This window comes from Equus asinus, chromosome 3 (assembly GCF_041296235.1).
Source record: "Equus asinus isolate D_3611 breed Donkey chromosome 3, EquAss-T2T_v2, whole genome shotgun sequence".
Taxonomy (NCBI): domain Eukaryota; kingdom Metazoa; phylum Chordata; class Mammalia; order Perissodactyla; family Equidae; genus Equus; species Equus asinus.
The window spans coordinates 120,953,606-120,974,740 of record NC_091792.1 but is presented as its reverse complement, the minus strand read 5'-3'; the positions used below and the strand labels follow the sequence as shown (position 1 = coordinate 120,974,740).

The window sequence follows — 21,135 nt, the reverse complement described above, 5'->3', positions numbered from 1 at the left end:
ACTGTTCGAGGCATTCATTGGTTCATCCAACAAATATTTATTGACCATTTCACGTGTGCCAGGCAATTTCTGAAGTGTTGGTCCTTTGATCTTCTGTGTGAGGTGGACTGGCTCCGTCTGCTAGGGCTGCTGTAACAAAGGACCACGGCCTGGGGGGCTTCAACAACAGAAATGCATTGTCTCATAGTTCTGGAGGCTGGAGAGCCAAGATCAAGGTGTCGGCCGGGCCGGCTCCTTCTGAGGGCCGTGAGAGAGAATCTAGTCTGTGCCTCGTACCTAGGTTCTGACCTTTTTTCGGTCTTCCATGGCTTATAAACATTACCCTGGTCTCCACCTTCATCCTCACATGACCTTTTCCCTGTGTGTGTGTCTGTCTCCAAATTTCCCCTTTGTATAAGGACCCTCGTTGTACTGGATTAAGGTCCACTGTGATGGCTTCATTTAACTTGATGACTCCTGTAAAGACCTTATATCCAACTAAGGTCACATTCTGAGGTACTGGCACTTAGGGCTCCATAACATGGGCTAAACAACATCAGACTGGCTGCTTGTATCCCTTTTAGCTACAGAGATGTGGCTCCTTTGCACAACCCTGCTCTCCCGAACCTGGGATCCAAGAGTCCCCAGTAATGCTCCAGGGAGTAGAAAATCTGTCCAGGAGGTGCGTCTGGACCTAGGGATCCCTTTAGTAGCTTCCTCAAAAGACCACGATCCCTACATCCCAATCTGATTCAGAAAAGTAATGGGTTGCATGGCGTCCCCATGCCTCTTCTTAGACAGGAGCCAGAGGCACATAGCTGGGCAGCTGTCTCGCCTCAACGTCCCAGGCCATCATCATTTTCTTGCATTAAGTAAAATATGATTTGAATATAATTCTCTTTTTCTCCAATCAAAACATCATTATAATTTGGTCTGGGAGAATGAAGGTGAATTTAACAGTATTCCTGTTACTTAATGGAAATAAAAGTACGCTAAAATATTATTTTCAGATTTCTTCAGCTGGTGTTAAATGTTTGTATTATACTCATAGAATCAGGACATTCTAGAGCTGAAAATGTCTTTAGAAATCGACTCACTGAAGCTTTACATTTAACTAAAGAGACTTTATATCTAACTAATTACTTTAACTTTTACATTACATTAACCTTTAAAGTAACTAATTTTTCAACAGCAAGTTAACACTCGCCATGTGCCCAGCACGTGCTAAGGACTCTCCATGGATTATCAGTTTTTCCGCATGGCTGGTAAGCAGTGAGACTGCCATGTGAATGCAGGGACTGTGGCTCCAAAGCCAGGTTCTCAACCACTACGCAATAGTTGGTTACTGGTAGAGCTGTGGTTTGCAGCCAGGCCTCCTGAACCCAGTCCAGTATTTTTCCACTATCCCCTCCTGCTTTCCATCTTGCCTTCCTCCATCCACACTGTGCAGACAACTGCTAGAGCAGTCTGTGAAAAGTACAACCCTGCCCATAACATCTTTTCTGCTTACACACCTGGAATCCGTTGCCTACCAAGAGGCTGTGCGAATTCCTCACCTGATGTATTGAAGGCCCATAACAATTTTTAGTCTTGTTTCTTAGAGCTCCCTTGTGTGTGCTCCTAAACTCTTCAGCCAAACTTGGCTACCCGCTCTTCTCCAAAGACGCCTGTCTCTTCTGCCCCTGCCCAGGCTGTTTCCCATAACTGGAATGCCCTCCTTCCCTTTAGAATAGTCTGAATCCTTCCTCTGTGCATTTTTCTTGTTCTTCTAACAGATGTAATTGTCTGTGCCACAGGCTGCTGTTGCCTAGCAGTATCCATGCCCCCTTTCTCCTTTTAGAGATAGAGTCTCTGAGTTTTAGCTGGGCACATAGCTCCCAGGAAGGAAGACATTTTCCAGTTTCCCTCGTGACTTGGTGTGGCCATGTGATTAGTTCTGGCCAAGGGTCTGTGAGCAGACACAAAGTGTGCTATGATGGATCACACCAAAAGGACCCAGGGACTCCCTTCTCCTTCTCTCTCTTCCTGCTGCATGAAATTCAGACCCAGTGGACACGGTAGAGAGTGACGCAATTTTCAACCATGCAGATAAAGGCAACACCATAGGTGAGGGCACTGCCAAGGATTAGAAGGAGCCTGGACACCAACACAACGGAGCTGTCACATCAGTCCTGAATGGCCTATCCTCAGACCATTATGTGAGAGAGAAATATTTCCATTTTGTTTAAACCACTGTTTGGTTTTGGTAATTCTTGGTTCTCTTTGCTACAGCAGCCCACATAAATCCTTAGGAATGTATTCTTGCTTCTTTGACTACCTGCAGCCCTTTGTGTTTTTCCTAAGGCACTTCTACAATTTACCACAAAGCAGAGAAAACATGAGATTTTGAGTTAGATAGCCTTGGCTTTGAATTCCAGCTCCACCACTTATCAGCTGGGTGACTCTGGGCTAGTTACTTAGCCTCTCTGAGCTTCAGTTTTGTCATCTGTAAACACTGGAGACCATGATACATGGAGTAAATTTCCACTATTCTGAGCTGCCTCTCCAGGGTGATTTTCACCAGGCTGTGGGGACCTTGTGAGTCACTCTTCTCCAAGATAGGAAAATACCAACCACAGAAACCAAAATGTTCACATCTGCTCCTCAGGCCCCCTCTCCCACGAAGTGAACAGGAAATGCTGACACATTCTCCAGCGCTCCCTTTGCTACAGTTGGGGCAGACCATCGCCCCCTCTGTTTGTAGATGCAAGGCCATGACTCACCCTTCCTCTGTCCAACTACTTGCATAAAGAGATGATTATAACTCCAAGTTCAGAGCTCATTCTTCATACACCCGTTGATGCTTAAAGTTACAAGGCACTTGGGGGTCACATGGTTCAATCTTCTTCACCAGATCAGTAGAGTCCTACAAGGACCACACTCCTTTACAGCCTGTCTCACCAACGGCCATCTTGCCTCTGGCAAAAGGTTTCCCCCTTGTTACATGGCAGCTTGTTCTGTTTTTCAACAGCACAGTCTTGATAAAGTTCTTGATTTTTTTATTCTGTCCCATTTCTGGAAGGCTCATCACTTAGGAATTTTAATTCCCAACGCAGGATGGGATAATTCATGGGCTGTGCCCTGTGGAAAGCTAATCTAATTCCTATATACATCCTCAACAGTGTCAGGTTTGGGGGAACTTAACTGCAATCCGTCTTCCTTGGCTATCTCACGTGTGGCTAGTGGTTTCCAAAAGTTTTGCGTCAAGCATCTTTGTCAGTAAATAATTTTTGAGCATGCATCTCCCAACTTATACATATTTATTATGTAATAATATATGTACTACTGTATTAACATATTATAAAATTAAGAAGACCCACATAAAGATAGATATTAAAGGAGATAAGAAATGTATAAGTGGAAGTTCAAATATTTTCGACCCGCACACCCAGGGTCCATCTCACACATCTCTGGGCAGCACATCTCTTTCTTTGGAGGCCTCTGAACTACACATGATGATTTTTCCTCACTAGCATGCAAGTTCTGTATGAAGGCAGAAATTCTGTCTTTTCTTTCCTGCTACACCCCAGGGTTTAGACCAGTGTCTGGCACACAAGACATACTCAGTAAACGTTTGTTGAATCAGTGAGTAATTCTCAGACTTTTATTTATAGCGTAGACTCCTCATTTGCAACTGTCTACTAGACAGCTTTACCTGCATCTCTTTAAATATTTCAAACCCAACACATGCCAAGCTAGACTCTCCATCTTCCTACCCCACAGCGTCTCCCTCCACCAAAGCATCGTCATTTGTTTTTATCTGCCTACTTCACATCTGCCCCCATGTGGCTAAACTAGCTGGAGTTAACACACAACCAGACTGACCAACCTCACTTGAAATCAAGGACCATATTATTCAGCCCTGAGAAAGAAGGAAATCCTGACATAGGCAACAACATGGGTGGACCTTGAGGGCATTATGCTAAGCGAAGTAAGTTAGACAGAGAAATACAAATACTGTATGATGTCATTTATATGTGGATTCTAAAGAAGCCAAACTCAGAGACAGAGAGTAGAGCTTTGAAGAGCCCATGACAGCAAGAATATTGAAATTTGTGAATATCTTATGGCTCCAAATTTTGCACATTCAGCAATTTGTGGAAGATGATCAGAAAGGGAAAAAGAATGAGAAGATACACAGGGCTACCTGAGTATGGAATAACTTTTTTTTTTAAGGAAACCAGAATGTATCCATTTTAAGCTGCCTTTCCTCATAGTGGCCTTGTTGCATTATCCACTTAATTTATTGGTTTTCTTTTAAGGATTATAAATCTATACTTTATTAAGATAACGACTGACAGTGTGGTATGAAGTTTACATTTTAACAAAGTTTTCACAGAAACTTAACACATGCCTAAAAAGATTTTACAATGGAGTTCTTAACGCGGATCTAGGTGACGTCAAGAACTGATGGATCTCATGATTCAAAACAGCATTTTGGGTGTTAGTCAATTCTAATGATTAAAAATTTTGTTTTGTTTTGTTTTGTTTTTTCTTGTGTTTTAAAGTGAACACTGCCCTGGTATGCAAGTCTAATCTTCTTCTGAGACCATAGTGTTTGAAATCATTCAGCTTTTGAATGGATTCAATGAACTGTTGCTGTCAGTGACGGAACCCTGTCACCAATGGTTTCAGATCTCAAAGTTCAAAAAGTAGAGAGGCTCCAAGAATTTTCCACGCTAATAGCATGGGCCCTTGTCTTCCCCTACTCTCCCACCTCCTATACCGCCCTCTTCCCTTCCTCAAATACCTCAGCCAGTGGCTTGGATGGACGAGCTGATATTTACAGCTTTATAACTGGAAAGAAAGCGTCTTCTCGTCAATTTCAAGAATCAGCCCCTCTAAGACCACGATCTGCCTGTGTATAGGCTCCAATAAAAGACTTGCTCTCCTCAACCAGTTTCCATCCCCCAAACGGCAGCTTTAATACGTTATTAACTGGCTTAGTCCTTTGTTGGGAACAGTATTAACTCAGGCAGCCAACACCTAGGCTTCTAAGTTTCACGCATCCACAGCTTTTAAACAGCCCATCACAGTCCTTGTTTAGGTTGACCAATGACACTTTTTGAAAAGATAAAATATCCTGGACACAGAACCAAATCATCATTAGTTGTTTGTTCTTTCCATTGTTTCACCATTTTCCCCCAATCAGCCCCCAAATTTTAAGAAAAATGATCCTACTCATTTCCCTTCCTCCCCACCCCATCCCTCCCACCCCGAAACATACACCAGTAGTAGACACAAACTACACGCATGCTACGCTGTAAAAACGCAGAGTTAACGCTATTGGGAAGAATGCAGTGGGTCGTGGAGATGCTCTTTGAAGATCTACGGTTTCTTCCTGCTCTCCCACACACCCGCTCTGCAAGTTCTGTCCTTCATTGGGGGGGGGGGGACCTCTGCTTTTCTTAGCAAATTGCAGAATGGCTGCCTAGAAACACTTCTCCTCCCCCTCCTGGGATGGGTGTACAAACCAAACAGCATGGAACGGCTCTAAAGCACTTGGGCTGCTGTAGGGCACAGAAAATATACTGGCTCTTCAAAGGACATCTTCTCAAGCCACCTCTATGATGTTAAGACAAGTAGAACTCCTCTCCTCCCCCCCTTGAAACCTGTAGTCAGATGCAACAGGGGCTGGAGCTCAGGAGAGTTCTCTCTTGTCATCTTCTATGTCCTCCTCCTCCGATGGGTGGGAAGGCCACGTCAGCCTTTCCTCATAGAGGGATATGACCTGTGGGCACTTGACATTGGCTTCCTTGGCAGGGAGCATGTCAGCCTCATCAGTTTTTCCATTTTGTCAGGAACATGAGTTCCCCACTGGAGTCTGTGGCTCCAACAATCCACTCCAGCTCCGACTCCAAACCCCAGGCAAAGCTTCGTGGCCTTTCTGACTCTCCCACCTTCTTTGGCGTGCTCTCCTGTCCCTTATCTTCAGAATCGGAGTCAGCCTTGTGCTGGCCTCCCTCTGAGTTATCTGCCTCACGTGCTGTTTCCTGTGATTGTAGAAACTCCGCACTGAGGTCGGGACAACCTAGGTTCTCTTCTGGCTCCCACATGTTGTCCTGACCTAGAACCCCTTCTGCTCTAGGAGGTACTCCACTTTGCCCTTTACCACTCTACGGTCGAGAATTTTTTCCACCACGTGTTCCTCTTCCTCTTCTTCTGGCACCTCCTCCACTTTTTTCTTGCTTTGTTTTTTCCTCATTGTGCAGCCCAGCTTTCTGGTATAAAGGATGACACTGCTCAGAGCAGCGCCCAAGAGCCCAAGAGGAGTCGGTGCCATGCTACCGGTGTGTTGCATCCGGCTGGCCAGGGGAGTTGTGCCCAGAAAGGCAAGAAGCCCTGTGGCCATGGGCGAGCCCCTCACTGAAGGGGCACACCAGAGGCCCTGGCTAATGGCCTCCCCTCTGCCAAACAAGAGGGCCTGCAGTCTAGCTGCCCGCCGCCCGCACCATGCCCACTTCATTTACTGTTGATGCTGACAATAATTGTTTTTGGAAGTAGTTTGGAGCTGCCAGTTTGTAAGTCAGATGATAAAATCTTTCATGTAAATAAAAACGAGAGTACAATGCTGGTTGCCAGTGGCTGGGGGTGGGGGACATGAGATGTCAGTCAAAGGGTACAAACTCCCAGTTATAAGATGAAGCAGCTCTGGTGACCTAATATACAGCATGATGATTGTAGTTAACAACTCTGTATCATCTACTGGAAGGTTGCTGAGAGAGCAGCTCTTGAACGCTCTCACCACAAAAAAGAAGTGGTAATTATGTGACATGATGGAGGTGTCAACTAATGCTACTGTGGTCATCATTTCACCATATATAAGTGTATAAAATCATCAGGTTGTACACCTTAAACTTACACAATGTTATATGTCAGTTATAGCTCAATAAAACTGGAAAAAAGATTAAGGACCGTATATCCTAGATGAGCACTCACCATTGCTTGGCAATCCTAACACGTCTGCTATCCAGCTTGCTCTCCTGATCTTGCCACTACTCTTTATACCTTCTTCCCTGCTTCTCAAAATCCCAACATCCCTTCTACCTCCTCACTCTCAGCTGAATATGTTCCTACGAAAGAGAAAACAACTGGAGAGGACTCCTCCCGGTAGGACCAAGCCCCTTTGCCCCCACATTCTGCCATCTTTCCTCTTAGCAAGTGGGATGGTACCTGTTCCTAAGACCAGCCCCCTGACTCGTGTCCTGTATCCCATCCTCCTGCTAATTGAAGGCTTTCACTCCTACAATTCACCCCTCTTCCTCCAGTATCACTAGTTTTCCCCTCTCTACTGAATAATTTCCATCTGCACACAAATATGCCATAAAAACAAAACAAAATAAAATCCCCTTGACCCCTTATCCCTGTGCGGCTCTCACTTCAGCTCTCTGCATGCTTTTAAAGCAAGGATTTTGAAAGAGTCACCTATAGTCCTTATCTTCACTTTCTCACCTTCCAGTTTCCTTGTGTTTGTCACCACCCCTTGGCCAAAACAGCTCTTGTCGAGGTTGCCAATGATCTCCATCTTGCCGTGTCCAATGGTCAGTTCTCAGGTCTCATTTACTAGACCTGTCAGCAGCATTTGGCATGGAAGATTGCTCCTTCCTTCTTGAAACAGTTTCTTCACTTGGCATTTGGGACACCAGACTCTCAAATTTCTCTCACCAGCATCTCCTTCTCAGTCTCCTTCGCTGGCTGCTGCTCCTCCTCCACTCAACTAGTATATCTTGAGTGACCGAGGATCAGTCCTGGACCACTTTCTCTTTCTTATCTATATTCAGCTTCCTGTTGATCTCGTTTAATCTCACCACATCAAATATCTTCAAATTTTTATGTCAACCCAAACATTTCCTATGAACTCCAGACCTGTGTATCTAGCTGACTTCCCATATATCCTCTTGGTGTTTAATAGGCTTTCTAAGTGGAATATGTCTGAACCAAAGCCTTTGATTCCCTCCTCCACCTCCCTAAAACCTGTTCGACCCCAACACTTTTGAACCTCAGTAAAGAACACCAACCTTCACCTATTTTCTCAGGTGAAGAAGCTAGGAGTGATTCTTGGTTCCTGTTTTCCCCTATATCCAATCCATCAGCAAGTTCTGATTTTTTCACCCTCGAAAAGATAAAAAGACTATCCACTCCTCAACACCTTCACTGCTACAACCCAAGGCTCAGCCCCCATTTTCTTTTGCCTGGACTGCTGCTTTCATTCTTGCATCTCTGAAATTTGTTCTATACTCCACAACCAGAATGACATTGGGACACCATCTAATGACTTAAAAACAACAACAATAACAAAAACATAATTCAAATTATGTTTCTCCCTTGCTCAAACCCATCCAACGGCTTCCCGTTGTACTTTGAATGAAATCCACACTCGTTGTCATGATGGACAAAGCTGTAAGAATCCAGCCCCTGCCCACCCTCCTTTATCCTGCTACCTGACTTACTGAGCTTCAGCCACACTGACCTTCTCATTGTTTGTCGCATGAGACTCCCTTATCTCAGTCACCGGTTCTTTATGCCCCCTTCCCTCTGCCTGTATGTCTTTCCCTCCAGATTTTTACATGGTTTTCCTGAGCTTTAACATCACCTCCTCAGAGAATCATTTCCTGACTCCTGCATAAAATAAACACTGTGCTCCACCTTTTTTACCATACTTTATTTCTCATCGTAAGGCTTATCACAATCTGAAATTATACTATCTCTTCATTTATTTATTTACTGTTAGTCTCTTCCACTTGGACTTTTTCTATCTTGTTCACATCCATATTCCCAGTGCATAGATTAATGCCTGGTAGATAGTAGGTTCTCAAAAATATTTGTTGGGTGAATTTATATATTTACCTCAATTACTCAAAAGACACTTAGGGGAGTCATTCTAGTCTTTTCCTGCTCAAGTCAGTCCCCTCTCCCCACCACCATGAGTCGTCAAGTCCTTTAGAATCAGCTACCCCAATATCTCTTAAATCCCTTCTTTTTGTCACACCCACAGCCCCTACTGAAGGTCTTTGTCATCTTTGATCATTCTACTGAAGCAACCAGTGAATCTGGTCTTCCCAGCTTCCCCGACAATTCTTTCCCTGTAGGACTTCCAGAGAGATCTTCTCAAAACATAAATCCAATTATGTCTCTCTTCTGCTACACGGCCTTCAATAGCTCCCCATCACCTGAAGAAAGAAGTCAAAATTCCTTAGCTGGACACAGCTGGAGTTGGTCACGTTTCCAGCCCTGTTTCCTGCCACTGCCCTTCCACGTATGTCCTATGCTCCTGTTGTAGCCAAGCTACCTGCAGTTCCCAAACAGGCACGTTCTTTCGCTCACACTCTCCCCTCTACTTGAGGACTTTTCCCTTTCTCTCGCCTGGCCAAGTGCTCCTTATCCTCTGAGATTAAGTGCAAAGTCACCTCTTTGAGTCAGCCTTCCTGATTTCGGTGAGCATTTGGGATTTCTCCTCTGTGCTCTCAAAACCCATACCTGTATGGCATATATTTGTTTTACATGAATGTCTCATTGTCACTTATTTATTAAAAACACAAATAAATTCTTATTGAGCAACTCCTACATGCTAGGCACTGTTCTAGGCACTAGGGATACAGTTGGGTACAAAACAGACAAAATATTTGCTTCCAAGCAGCAAATGGGAGACAAACGTTGAAAGTAAATGAGTAAAATACACAATATGGTTAGGTGATGGTACATGCAGTGGAATGAAATGATTCTGGGAAGGGGCATATGGAGGCTTGGAGTGGGAGCTGAATATTGAATAGGGCAATCAGGGAAGGTATCACTGAAATGACATTTGAGTAAAGGCCTGGAGAAGGGGAGGAGAAAGCCACATGGACATCTGGTAGACGAGCATTTCCTGTCTATGGAATAGCAAGCAGAGGGGCATGAACATGGGAGTGGGCTGGGCTTGCTTCAGAGAAAGCAAGAAGACCAATGTGCTTGAAGCACAGTCAGCAAGGGGAAGAGAAGCAGGAGCAGGTCAGAAAGTGACAGAGTGCCAGCAGAAGGGCATGATCTGACACACGTTTGAACAGGATCCCTCATCTATTGCTTAGAGAATGAAGGACAAGGGTGGATGCTCGGAGAGCAGTTACGAGGCCTCTGCAACAGTCCAGGAGAAGGGCTGTGGTGGCTTGGGCCAGGATGGCTGTCCCCATTAGACTGGAAGTGACTTGAGAGCTGGGACTAAATCCCACTTGTGCTTTAATCCCCAGCTGCTAGCACAGTGCCCAGCACATCACACAGCAGGCCCTCAACAGCACTGAATAACAAATGAACCAAGTTGTCTCATGAAGAAACTAGAGCTCCTGAAGTCAGCACTGTTTGTTTCTCCAGCGCCAGCCTTTACAGGATTTTGTTTCCAGTGGGCAAGCTTTGTTTTCTGTTTTTCCTAATTGAATGGCTCGTAGGCCCTTCTGAGGATATTCTGAGGACAGCGTGGGTGTTTGCTTGGGGGCCAACACCACCAAAATCTGATTGTGAAATTGTTTTTTAAATTACCTTTGGACATTTGAAACATGTTTTTTTTAAAAAAATAAGTAAAAACTATACATTTCTCCAAGGCAGGCTGCCTTAGGTAATCAAGCACCCGCAGACCCTTAGAACACAGTCCAGACTTGTTTGGAAGCTAAGTCAGACCTAGGACTGTTGAAACTTATCTGTCTGGTTCTAATGTAAAGATCAAAGAGGAAAAGGCATTTGAAAAAAGATTCCAAAATGATATTTGAATAAGCTAATTGAGAATTAATTTTTTTTTAGAAAAGGAAATACACAAGGAGATTTTGGGGGGCTGGGGTGTAAGTAATTCCTTACATTCGCTGTAAAATTGGGCCATTCTATGGCCTCTCAGAGTTGTAAGCCTTCAGTAAGATAATGTACCTATAATGCCCAGCACTAGGCTTACCATAGACTGGCACTCAAGAAATGCCAGTCGTGTCATCGTCCTCCCCACCCGCCCACCTTTTTCCCTTATAAATTCCCCCGGCTGTTTGCTGCAGCCCAGAATGTTCTTCATCCTCCAGACCTCTCCCAGATGACAAGGTCATTTTTCTAATCTGATAAAAAGCAGGGCCGTGATATGACTTTCATGGGCCCCTTCCTCATAATAATATCAAAATTAACAATTATTTTTGACATAACTTGCAATACTTCAATATTTTATTTTGCAATATTTTATTTCTTATCTTAGGCAAAATGTCACCAATTTTCAAAGATCCTAAAATTTTCATTTTTTTTCTGCTGAGACAAAAATAAATACATTTTTTAAACCCTGGAAGTATATTTTTTTTCTTCTGATTTTAAAAGAAATGAAAACAATTTTGTCCTTAAAAGTATTGTGGGCCCCAGGCACTGTGCCTAATGAATGTGGGGTGGAAAGAGAAAGAAAAGGTGAAGCAACTGGAAGCTGCTTGAGAAAGGGGTCTCGAGTCTATGGGAAGTTGTACTCGTCCACCAAATGGGTTTTCTTAACTCCTTGACCCCTCAGTCCCTTCTAGAAGGTTGGCGAGGGGAGGGACAATATAAGATTTGTCCCTTGAAACTAAAGGAAAACAAAGAAGCCGTCTGTGACAGGGTCAGTAAAAGTGAGCTAATGTGAACCAGAGCAAAGTCTCCATCTAACTAGGAAATTAACTGTTCCCAGGGACGCACGCCCAGGCCTGGTGTAGGTCCTGCCCCCGGGCCAGCAGTAATGAATGCCGAGCAGCCCCTCACAATGGTCCAGGAAACCACCCACCCCCAGCCCAACCTCAGGGGCCTCCAGGTCACTGCTCACGAGGGCCAGCGCAATCATGGGCAAACAAAACCGAAAGGCAGCCTGCTTTGGGGGACAGGTGATTCCTGGACCAGTGGGGAGTGTTGGTAAGAGACTAATTGATCACCAGGTAGGATCCTCTGCCACTTTTTCTCCAGGACTGGGCCACCTTCAGCATCTCTAGGGAACGTCATGAACTGGTGCTTCAGTGGAGGGACAGCATGGACTGAAGCTTCTAGAACTGAGCTAACCGTAGTAATCTTCTTTTCAACCTTCCCAAAGGGTTCTGGAGGTCTCTTCTTACCCTGGAGGATGGCCCTGATGACTCACCAGCATTCCTCTTAACTAGGCTCTTTTCCCAGTGTCGGGGATAGAGCAGCAAGGAGACAATGAAAATAGGTTGCTGTACTCATAACTCATCATTCTTTTAATTTCATCTTGGTTTTATTATCAGTTCATTAACAGCGGGCACGACTTCTATTCCTTTCTTCATTCATTGAACAAATGTTTATTGAGGGCCTATTAGGTACCAAGCACTGTCCTAGGCACTTGGAATCCAGCAATAAACAAAATAAAGACCCCCACCCTGTGGAGCTGACATCACAGAGGGGAAAATAGACCAGAAACGACAATGTGACACCATAGTTTATCGTCCCTAGGATGGCAATGCTAAAAGATGCACTGTTATTCTACGTGCCACTAAAGAAACAAAGAAAAAAAGAAAGGAGACTACTAATTAATTGCAGTCAGTTATAAAACACATCCTGAGCTCATGTATGTTAAAGTGTGAGAAAAAACCACACAACTTAGAATTGATTAGATTTGGTAAATAAATTACATAGTATATTAGAAGGTGATCGTGAGAAAAAAAGTAGAGCAGGCAAAGGAGGTTTGGAAGGCGAGTGGTGACACTGAAGAGACTTGAAGGACATGAGGCCATTAAATTAGTGGCAACTATTGTTTTTTTCAAGACAATTTTCTTTAGAACAGTTTTAGGTTTATAATCAAAATTGAGAGGAAGGTACAGAAATTTCCCATGTACCCTCTGCCCCGACACACGCATAGCCTCCCGCATCATCAACATCGCTTACCAGCTGGTACATTTGTTACCAAGGGTGAACCTGCATTGACACATCATTATCATCCAAAGTCCAGAGTTCACATTAGGGTTCACTCTTGCTGTGGTCCATTCCATGGGTTTGGACAAATGTATAATGACATGTATCCATTATTATAATAGCATACAGTGTATTTTTACTGCCCTAAAAATCCTTTGCATGCTACTTAGTCATCCCTTCTCCCCATTCCGCCACTGGCAAGCACTGATCTTTTTACCGTCTCCATAGTGTGGCCTTTTCCAGAATGTCATATAGTTGGAATCACATGGTATGTAGCCTTTTCAGATTGGCTTCTTTCACTTAGCAGTATTCATTTAAGTTTCCTCCAGGTCTGTTCATGGCTTGATAGCTTATTTCTTTTTCAGTGCTGAATAATATTCCATCAGCTAATTTTTTAAAAACATAAAAAAGAAAAATAATACCTTATTGAGATACAATTTACATACCATAAAATTCAGTGAATTTTAGTAAATTTAAATTTGCAGAGTTAGGCAAACATTACCATAATCCAGAGTTAGAGTGTTTTCTCTTTTTTTTGTCATTTTTTATTGTGGTGGGAAAGAAACACTTAACATGCGATCTACCCCCTTAAGAAATTTTTTAATAGATTTACAGTATTGATAACTGTAGGTGCTATGTTGTATAGCAGATCTCTAGAACTTATTTATCTTTTATAACTGAAAGTTTACACTCATTGAATAACGAGTCCCCACTTCCACCTCTCCCCAGCCCCTGGAAACAACCTTTCTACTTTCTGCTTCTATGAGTTTGACTACTTTGATACTTTATATAAGTGGTATCACACAGCATTTGTCCTTCTGTGACTGGCTTATTTCACTTAGAATAATGTCCTCAAGGTTCACCCATGTTGTTGCATATTGCAGAATTGCCTTTTTTTTAAGGTTGAATAATATTCCACTGTATGTATATACCACATTTTCTTTATCCATTCATCCCTCAATGGACATTTAGGTTGTTTCCACATTTTGGCTGTTGTCAGTACATTAGTCCCTCCTGACTCGTGGTTTCAGTTACCTGTGGTCAACTGCGATCCACAAATATTAAATGAAAAATTCCAGAAATAAACAATTCATAAGTTTAAATTGTACCCCATTCTGAGTAGTGTGATAAAATCTTGGGCCATCCCGCTCTGTCTAGCTGGGGACATGAATCCTCCCTTTGTCCTGTGTATCCACGCTGTAAATGCCACCCACCCTTTAGTCACTTGGTAGCTGTCTAGGTTGTCAGGTCAGCTGCAGTGGTATCGCAGCACTTGTGTTCAAGTAATCCTTATTTTACTTAATAGTGGCCCAAAGGTCAACTTCATTATTATTGTTGTTAATCTCTTACTGTGCCTAGTTTATAAATCAAACTTTATCATGGGTATGTTTGAATAGGAAAAAATATAGCATATTTAGAGTTTGGTACCATCCATGGTTTCAGGTATCCACTGGGGGTCGTGGAACATATCCTCCACAGATAAGGGGGGACTATTGTAATGCTTCAATGAACATGGGAGTTAAAACATCTCTTCGAGATTCTGATTTCCATTCTTTTGGATAAATACCCAGAAGTGATATTGCTGGATCATATGATAGTTCTATTCTTAATGTTTTGAGGAAATTCCATACTGTTTTCCATAGTGACTGCACCATTTTTCATTCCCACCAACAGTGAACAAGAGTTCCAACTGCTCCATGCTCTCACCAACACTTACCTTTTGTTTTTTTTGATAAAAGCCCTACTAACAGGTGTGAGGTGATATCTCATTATGGTTTTGATTTGCACTTCCCCAGTGATCAGTGATGCTGAGCATCTTTTCATGTACAGGTTGAAACAGCGACTATTTACTGAACAACTGTGTGCTCCATGCGGACAGAAATCACGTGTCCATCACTCTGTCCCCACTGTTAAAGTGTCTGACACAGGGTAGGTACTTAAAAAATGTTTTTTGAGTGAATAAGCTACTGTATATCAGGCACTCCACAGATATTATTTCCAAATTCTTATCAAATGCTTGAAGGTAGGAATTATCATCCCCATTTTGCGGATTATGAAACTGAGACTTGGAAAAGTTAAATAACTTGCTGGAGGTCACATAGCAAGATGGAGAGAACATAGGACTCAAACCCAGATCTCTCTGACGTTAGCACGGAAAGCCTTTCTCTACACTTCACTGGCTTCTCTGCTTCTGGCCATTTTAATGTCCTTCTAGTGCAAAACACCAAAGGCAAATTGGGACATCAGGCAAGCAAGGCTTCTGGATAAAAACCAGACTCATAGAAACCAGAATGAAACCTCCGGGAATAGAAAACCCTGTTGACTGCCGGGAAAGGCTATGTTTTGCAGACTTGCGAGCAGTTTTGCTTGTTATCGCAGATCTCAAGTTCTAGCTGCCTTCACTTTAAAATCTATTATTTGAGGGAATTAAAACTCCCTGCTTCAAAAGAGATAACTTTTATAAAAACCCTTTCTCCTATTAAACAGTTTAACCCAAACTGGCAGCACAACTGTTGAAAACAAACTTCCTCTGATATTTGACAGAGCATAAGGCCAAATAACCGTGGGTGTGGGAATCTACCATGATCTTTCCAGGACTTACTAAGACATCCTATGTATAGAAATATATCTTGGGTAAACCTGTTAAGCCAATATTGGCTTAACTCAAAATTAAACCTAATTTGAAACAACTGTTTTTTCCTTAGCCAACTGGCCAGCATATTGTTCTTCAATTAAAACAATAGAAAATCCAAAGTCAAAGTCAACTTAACCCCAAGAAAGCTGTTTCATATTAACTAGGCTCTTCCGGAAACCACTCACGCTACGAGCTGGTGTCTCCATCACTACCCCAGAATAGGAGGATATCAGTGGTCAGGCAAGGTCCTGAAAGACTTCAAATTTTGCTTCCAAACATGAGGGGATGATTAAGCTCAGTATGAATGAACCAACCTTTGGGGCAGTCTAGGCAGAGATCAGAATTTACAGGTTCCAAAGACCTTTATTGCTTTGCTTCATTTGTAACCTGCTCAGGGGAATACCCAGAGTGGATCCTATGTACCAGGAACCCACTCTTTTTTTGTTGCAGGAGAGTATTCCATTGTATGAATGTACCAAAATTTACTTACCCACTTTTGTGTTGATGTATGTTTGGGTTGCTTCCAGTTTTGAGGTATTACAAGAGAGGTGCTAGTACCAACAGGGCTGGGGGGGAGGAGGGAGTGGTGGTAGTGCTGTGGACTGAATTGTGTTCCCCCAAAATTCATATGTTAAAGCTCTAACATCCAGTCTGACTTCATTTGGACAGAGGGCCTTTGCAGAAGTAATTTAGGTTAAATGAATTCATAAGGCCCCAATCTGATAGGATTAGTGTTCTTATAGGAAGAGACACCAGAGAGCTCTCTCTCCAGGTGCACAAAGAAGAGATCAGGTGAATGCACAGCAAGAAGGCAGCTGTCTATAAGCCAGAAAAAGAGCTCTCACCAGAACCCAATCTTGATGGCACCCTGACCTCAGACTTCCAGCCTCCAGAACTGTGAGAAATCAATTTCTGGGGTATTGTGTTGTGGCAATCCTCGCTGACTAAGACAGGCAGATTGGGTGTGAGCGAGTTATTGATGAGAAAGGGACACAAAGGGACTTTTCACGCAAGGGTGGTGGAAATATTCCAAATCTTGACCTGGGTAGTAGTTACATGGGTACATGTAGATACATAGGTAAACAGATTTATCAAAATGTCCACCTAAGATTTGTATGTTTTTGTGTATATAAACTTTACTTAAACTTAGAAAAGGCATTCTGACTCCTACCCTTCCCAATTGTCTTAGTCCATTCGGGCTGCTATAATAAAATGCCATAGACCAGGGGGCTGATAAACAACAGAAATTGACTTCTCACAGTTCTGGAGGCTGGAAGTCTGAGATCAGGGTATCAGCATGGCTGGGTGAGGGACATTTTCCAGGTTGCAGACTTCTCGCAGCATCTTCACATGTTGAAAGGGGCTAGAAATCTCTCTGGAGCCTGTTTTATAAGGGCACCAATCCCATTCATGAGGGCTCCACCCTCATGATTTAAACACCTCCCAAAGGCCCCACCTCCTAGTACCATCACTTTTGGGGATTAGGATTTCAAACATGAATTTTGGAGGGACACAAACATTCAGACCATAGCACCAAGAAAATCTGTATTTCAACAAGATAACCACATAGTCTGAATGCCTTTGCACAGGCCTGGTAGGAGAGAAAGTCACATGTATTATTTCTGTCTCAATGTATTTCTATGCGTTCTTGCGTGTAATAAGTAACTCAGGGGGTTATGTAATTTGCCTAAGATCAAGCAAATGGCAAATGGCAGATCTGGATTCATACTCATGCCCGACTGACCTCAGGCCATGCCCCTTTCCCTAACCACACTAGATCTGATAGTGAACCTGCTCAGCTGAGGGAATGTGCCAGAAGGACACCCTGAAGCTTCCGGAGGCTGCAGGGTGGCTGAGGAGTCTGAGACAGGGGCACCTCTCTGGGGCACCAGAGCCTGAGTCACCACTCGAGGAGCAAGCCTGCCCTCGCTGCCCTGTCGGAAGGGAGTTGAAGAGCCTGGAAAGAGCAGGCGGCACGGAAGCCGACGGCTCCAAGAGAGGAGCCAAACAAACAGCTGGGCGGCCGGGCCAAGAACAACAGGAAGCTCCCAGCCGCACCCCTGCTCGCCCTGGCCTGCAGACCCGGGGTTATTTTCTCCAAAGGGCCTGCTGCAGATGTTACATAAACAAAACCTCCATTGACTCCAGTTCTGGGCCTGGCCTAAAATAGCCCATGGGCTTTCCCCCGACTCTGAAATTTCTCTGCCATCCTTAAAGGTCCCCAGTGTGGATGAGCTGCTTCCCTCCGAGACCACAGGTGCAGACATCACTCTACAGCATCCTTGAGAGGTCTCCCTAGGCTCGTTTCCTTTCTCAGCAGGTCAGACGCAAGGTGTCCTTCTAAGACTGTTGATGGCTCCTGGGCCATTGAACAGTCCTATGTGTCCTCTCACCAGTGAGGCAGGAGGCAGGTTCTGAGGGACAGCTGGGCTGGCCAGCAGCAGGCATGAGGGGCTGGCTCTCTCTATCTCTCTCTCTGACTCTCTTTCTCCTACGCTTCGTAGGGTGAAGTTTGAGTGAGAGCCGAGCAAGCTCTCCAGGTAAGAGCGTGAGGATTCCTTGCCAGGTTTCTTTTTGATCTTGATTTAGTGACTGAATGCTCTGCTCCTTGCTCTTTCTCTGAGTTTCTGTAAGTTTCCTTGACCCCATTTACACTTCATCTTTGTTTTGCAGAAAACCGTTCCATTTGTGAACATCTGGAGATTCACAGATCTGTGACACAGCATGGGGTCACCCTGGGCTTGACCACTTCCACACAGGTCCCTGAAAACCTATTATAATCTTTTCCCTGACCGCCTGCACTGCCCTAGAAGCTTAACTCATAAACATAACAAAATAACATCTGCAATTTAAAAAAAAGTTTGCATTAAATACTTACTATATGCCTGATACCATGCTAAGCATTTTCTGTGTTTTATTTTATTTTATTCCCATTGAACAGTCCTATGAGATAGATACAATTATTATGTCCAGATTACAGACAAGAAAACTGCAGCCTAGTGGAGGGAGGATGGGAAGCAGTGGGAGCGTATGGAGAGACCTCCCAGGATCCACAGGAAAGGTCCGCACTCTGGCCGAGGGGCCGGAGCCAGGCAGTGGAGATGGTGGGAGGGGGCGCTGAGGGAGCCTGGAGAACCCTGGCCTTCTGTGGACTTTAGTTCAGATCCAGTTCTCTTCTCTCTGGTGGCCTCTGTGAGGCTGGCTGGTTCTAGCGTTGCTCTAGGATAACTCCCAGGCCTGAGGCAGCTTTGCCTTTAGACAGAGTCAAAGCCTTAGTTTGTCTCTAGAAAGAAGCCTTGCCTCTCTGGGTTCCCACAATTTTATTCTTTATCCATTTGTTTTACCCATCCACCCACCCATCTATCCCAGAAACATTTCCTGAGCATCTACTATGTGCTGATACTAGGCATAGGGTTACAGAGATGCATTTTAAAAGTAATGCAATGCAGTCTTGCCTTCCAGGAGTTCAAGCTCTAATGTAGGAGGCAGAAAAGAAAAACAGCATGAAAAACAACAGAAGGATAAAGGCAGCAACAGATGCTATCACAGGCTGGGAAAGCCCAGGGTGGAGGTAGGGGGCCTGACTCAGTCTTTATGGGAGGTACCGGTGGTGTATGTGAGTGTGCCCAAGTGTGTCCCACAGAGCAAAGGAGGGTAATGACACAGAGAGGCTTCCAGAGGAGATTCTTGGGGGACACGTATTTCTTTCTCTTGGTGTTTCCTTCCATGTGGAGACCTCCACTAGAGGACCACTCCTGGCCTCTTGCCACTCCTTTATTCATCTCCCCAGGGGAGGAGGAGTGACTTATCTGATGGGGGAGTTCAGGAGAGGGAATCGGGACGGTGTGACTCAGTCGTTCCCTCGTGAGGACCCTTCCCTTTGGCTCCTCCATGCCGTAAACTTCCAGGCTTTTGCCAGGAAGGTGCTGCTTGTAACTGGGTGAGTAAGTTCAGCACAGGAAGAGAGATTGAAAAGCCCATTAATATATTTAAACCACATTCTCCAACCCAGCTTTCATGAGTATTGATCTCCATTTGCCCGACTCCTGGGACAGGTAAGAAAGGTACTATTTATCGCACTCCCTCAAACCCCAACAACATTGCTTACCTTAAGTCTGGGTGGACACGCAGAAGTGGGCAACCGGGTGGGCTCACCGCTCTGGCTCTGCTGGGAGTACTCTTCACTGCAGGTGCTGAGCTGAGACCAGGATGATCCTGATCTCTGCAGAGAGAGGAGGCACATTTTCAGGGACGTCCATGGCCTCATCCCCTGCTTTAGAGCTTCCTGTTGACCCAGCTCTGCAGCAAGAGAGGAAAAAGGCATACAGGATGAAAAAGCAAATTTGGACTGTCCTTTTTTAAGAGTCTGAAGCAATTCTACAAAGGTCGTGAACTGCCTTTGGTCCAAGTCTGGAGTTCCCGCTGATGTTCCAGATAAGAATCTTGGAATAGCCGCCTGCTTTCCTTTCAGTCTGTCTTTATTTTGGAAGGGCTCTTTTGTAAATGTGTTTGGCTTGCCTTTCTGGAACACCTTTGCCCTGTTGTTTCTCATGCTTGTCGACTTCCTGTGGAGCTGAACTTGGGACCATGTTTGTCCCTAGAAGAAAATGTTGTAACCATATTATTTTGTACATTATGGGAGGCCGGTCAGGACTACTGCCCCTTTTTTCTCAGATGACACGTTACTGAGGTGCAAAGAGGGACCTAAGGTGGTGGACCACCAAAATTGGATTGGCAAAAACTCAGAGAGTCCCACTTAGACACCCGTTGGTGTTCTCACATCAGGCAATGCCAATTCCTCATTGACTCTATCAGCTGGTTCCTCAACTGGTGACTGGGTTGGTTCTTTTCTCCTACGTTATGACACCAAAAGCTTCAGAGTGACTAATAGGACAGTAGAAGGAGCTGTTAGACAAGTTCCCCAAACTGAACAGTAAAATACTAGCAATTAGCCAAGCAGGGTGGCCCTGTGTATACTTCGGAAGCTTCATCTTGCAATGGGGTGGTTGCCTATTCAAAATCTCTGAGCCAGAGAGAAGCTTTGGCAAGGTGGTATCTTGGGTTTTGTGGGCTGCCCAGGATTTTGGATCTTGCTTCCATCAGCAGAGCTTGGTCAATTGGGGTCAACATGACAGTTGCCACAATTAGACAGGCTTGTAGATTCCATGGGCAGGTCCTGGCTCCAGCAAGGTGAGGGAGATGGGCAGTTCCACTGGCCTTGCACTCACACACAGGGAGGGTTGCTCATGGTCTCTGGATAGATAGATCCCATGTCAGAGAAACCTATAATGCAGGGGATTTAGTGGTGACAGGCTTTGAGGGCAGTGGCTGGGAAGGAGATGCATAATAGGAGAATCTTGCAAAAATATTTGGAGCTTGTGTTCACCTAAGCCACCTAACTCCCCATGGAGCCTTGGACTTCAATTCAAATCCTGGCCAGCCCTCGGTGAAGGCTGTTATTGAATACACTTCTGTGACTAGGACAATTACAGAATGTGGAAAATATCAAGCAAAAGCAATATATATGTATTTGGAGTCACATGAGAACAGGAATTACCAAAATTGATTGCAGATCATAAAAGATCCCTATTATGGCAGAGACA

The 21,135-nt window shown here is 44.3% G+C and overlaps 1 long non-coding RNA gene and 1 pseudogene across 1 annotated transcript; both read right to left on the bottom strand.

The window, feature by feature from the left end:
- Positions 1–5,531: 5,531 nt before the first annotated feature.
- LOC106839056 (chromobox protein homolog 1 pseudogene) lies at positions 5,532–6,612 on the bottom strand (annotated as a pseudogene).
- Positions 6,613–12,201: 5,589 nt separating this feature from the next.
- On the bottom strand, positions 12,202–20,006 carry LOC139044868 (uncharacterized). The gene is made up of 2 exons (XR_011502234.1): positions 19,641–20,006; positions 12,202–13,283 (listed from the first exon to the last, which is right to left on the bottom strand). It is a non-coding gene; the product is annotated as an uncharacterized lncRNA (long non-coding RNA).
- Between the last annotated feature and the right edge of the window lie 1,129 nt (positions 20,007–21,135).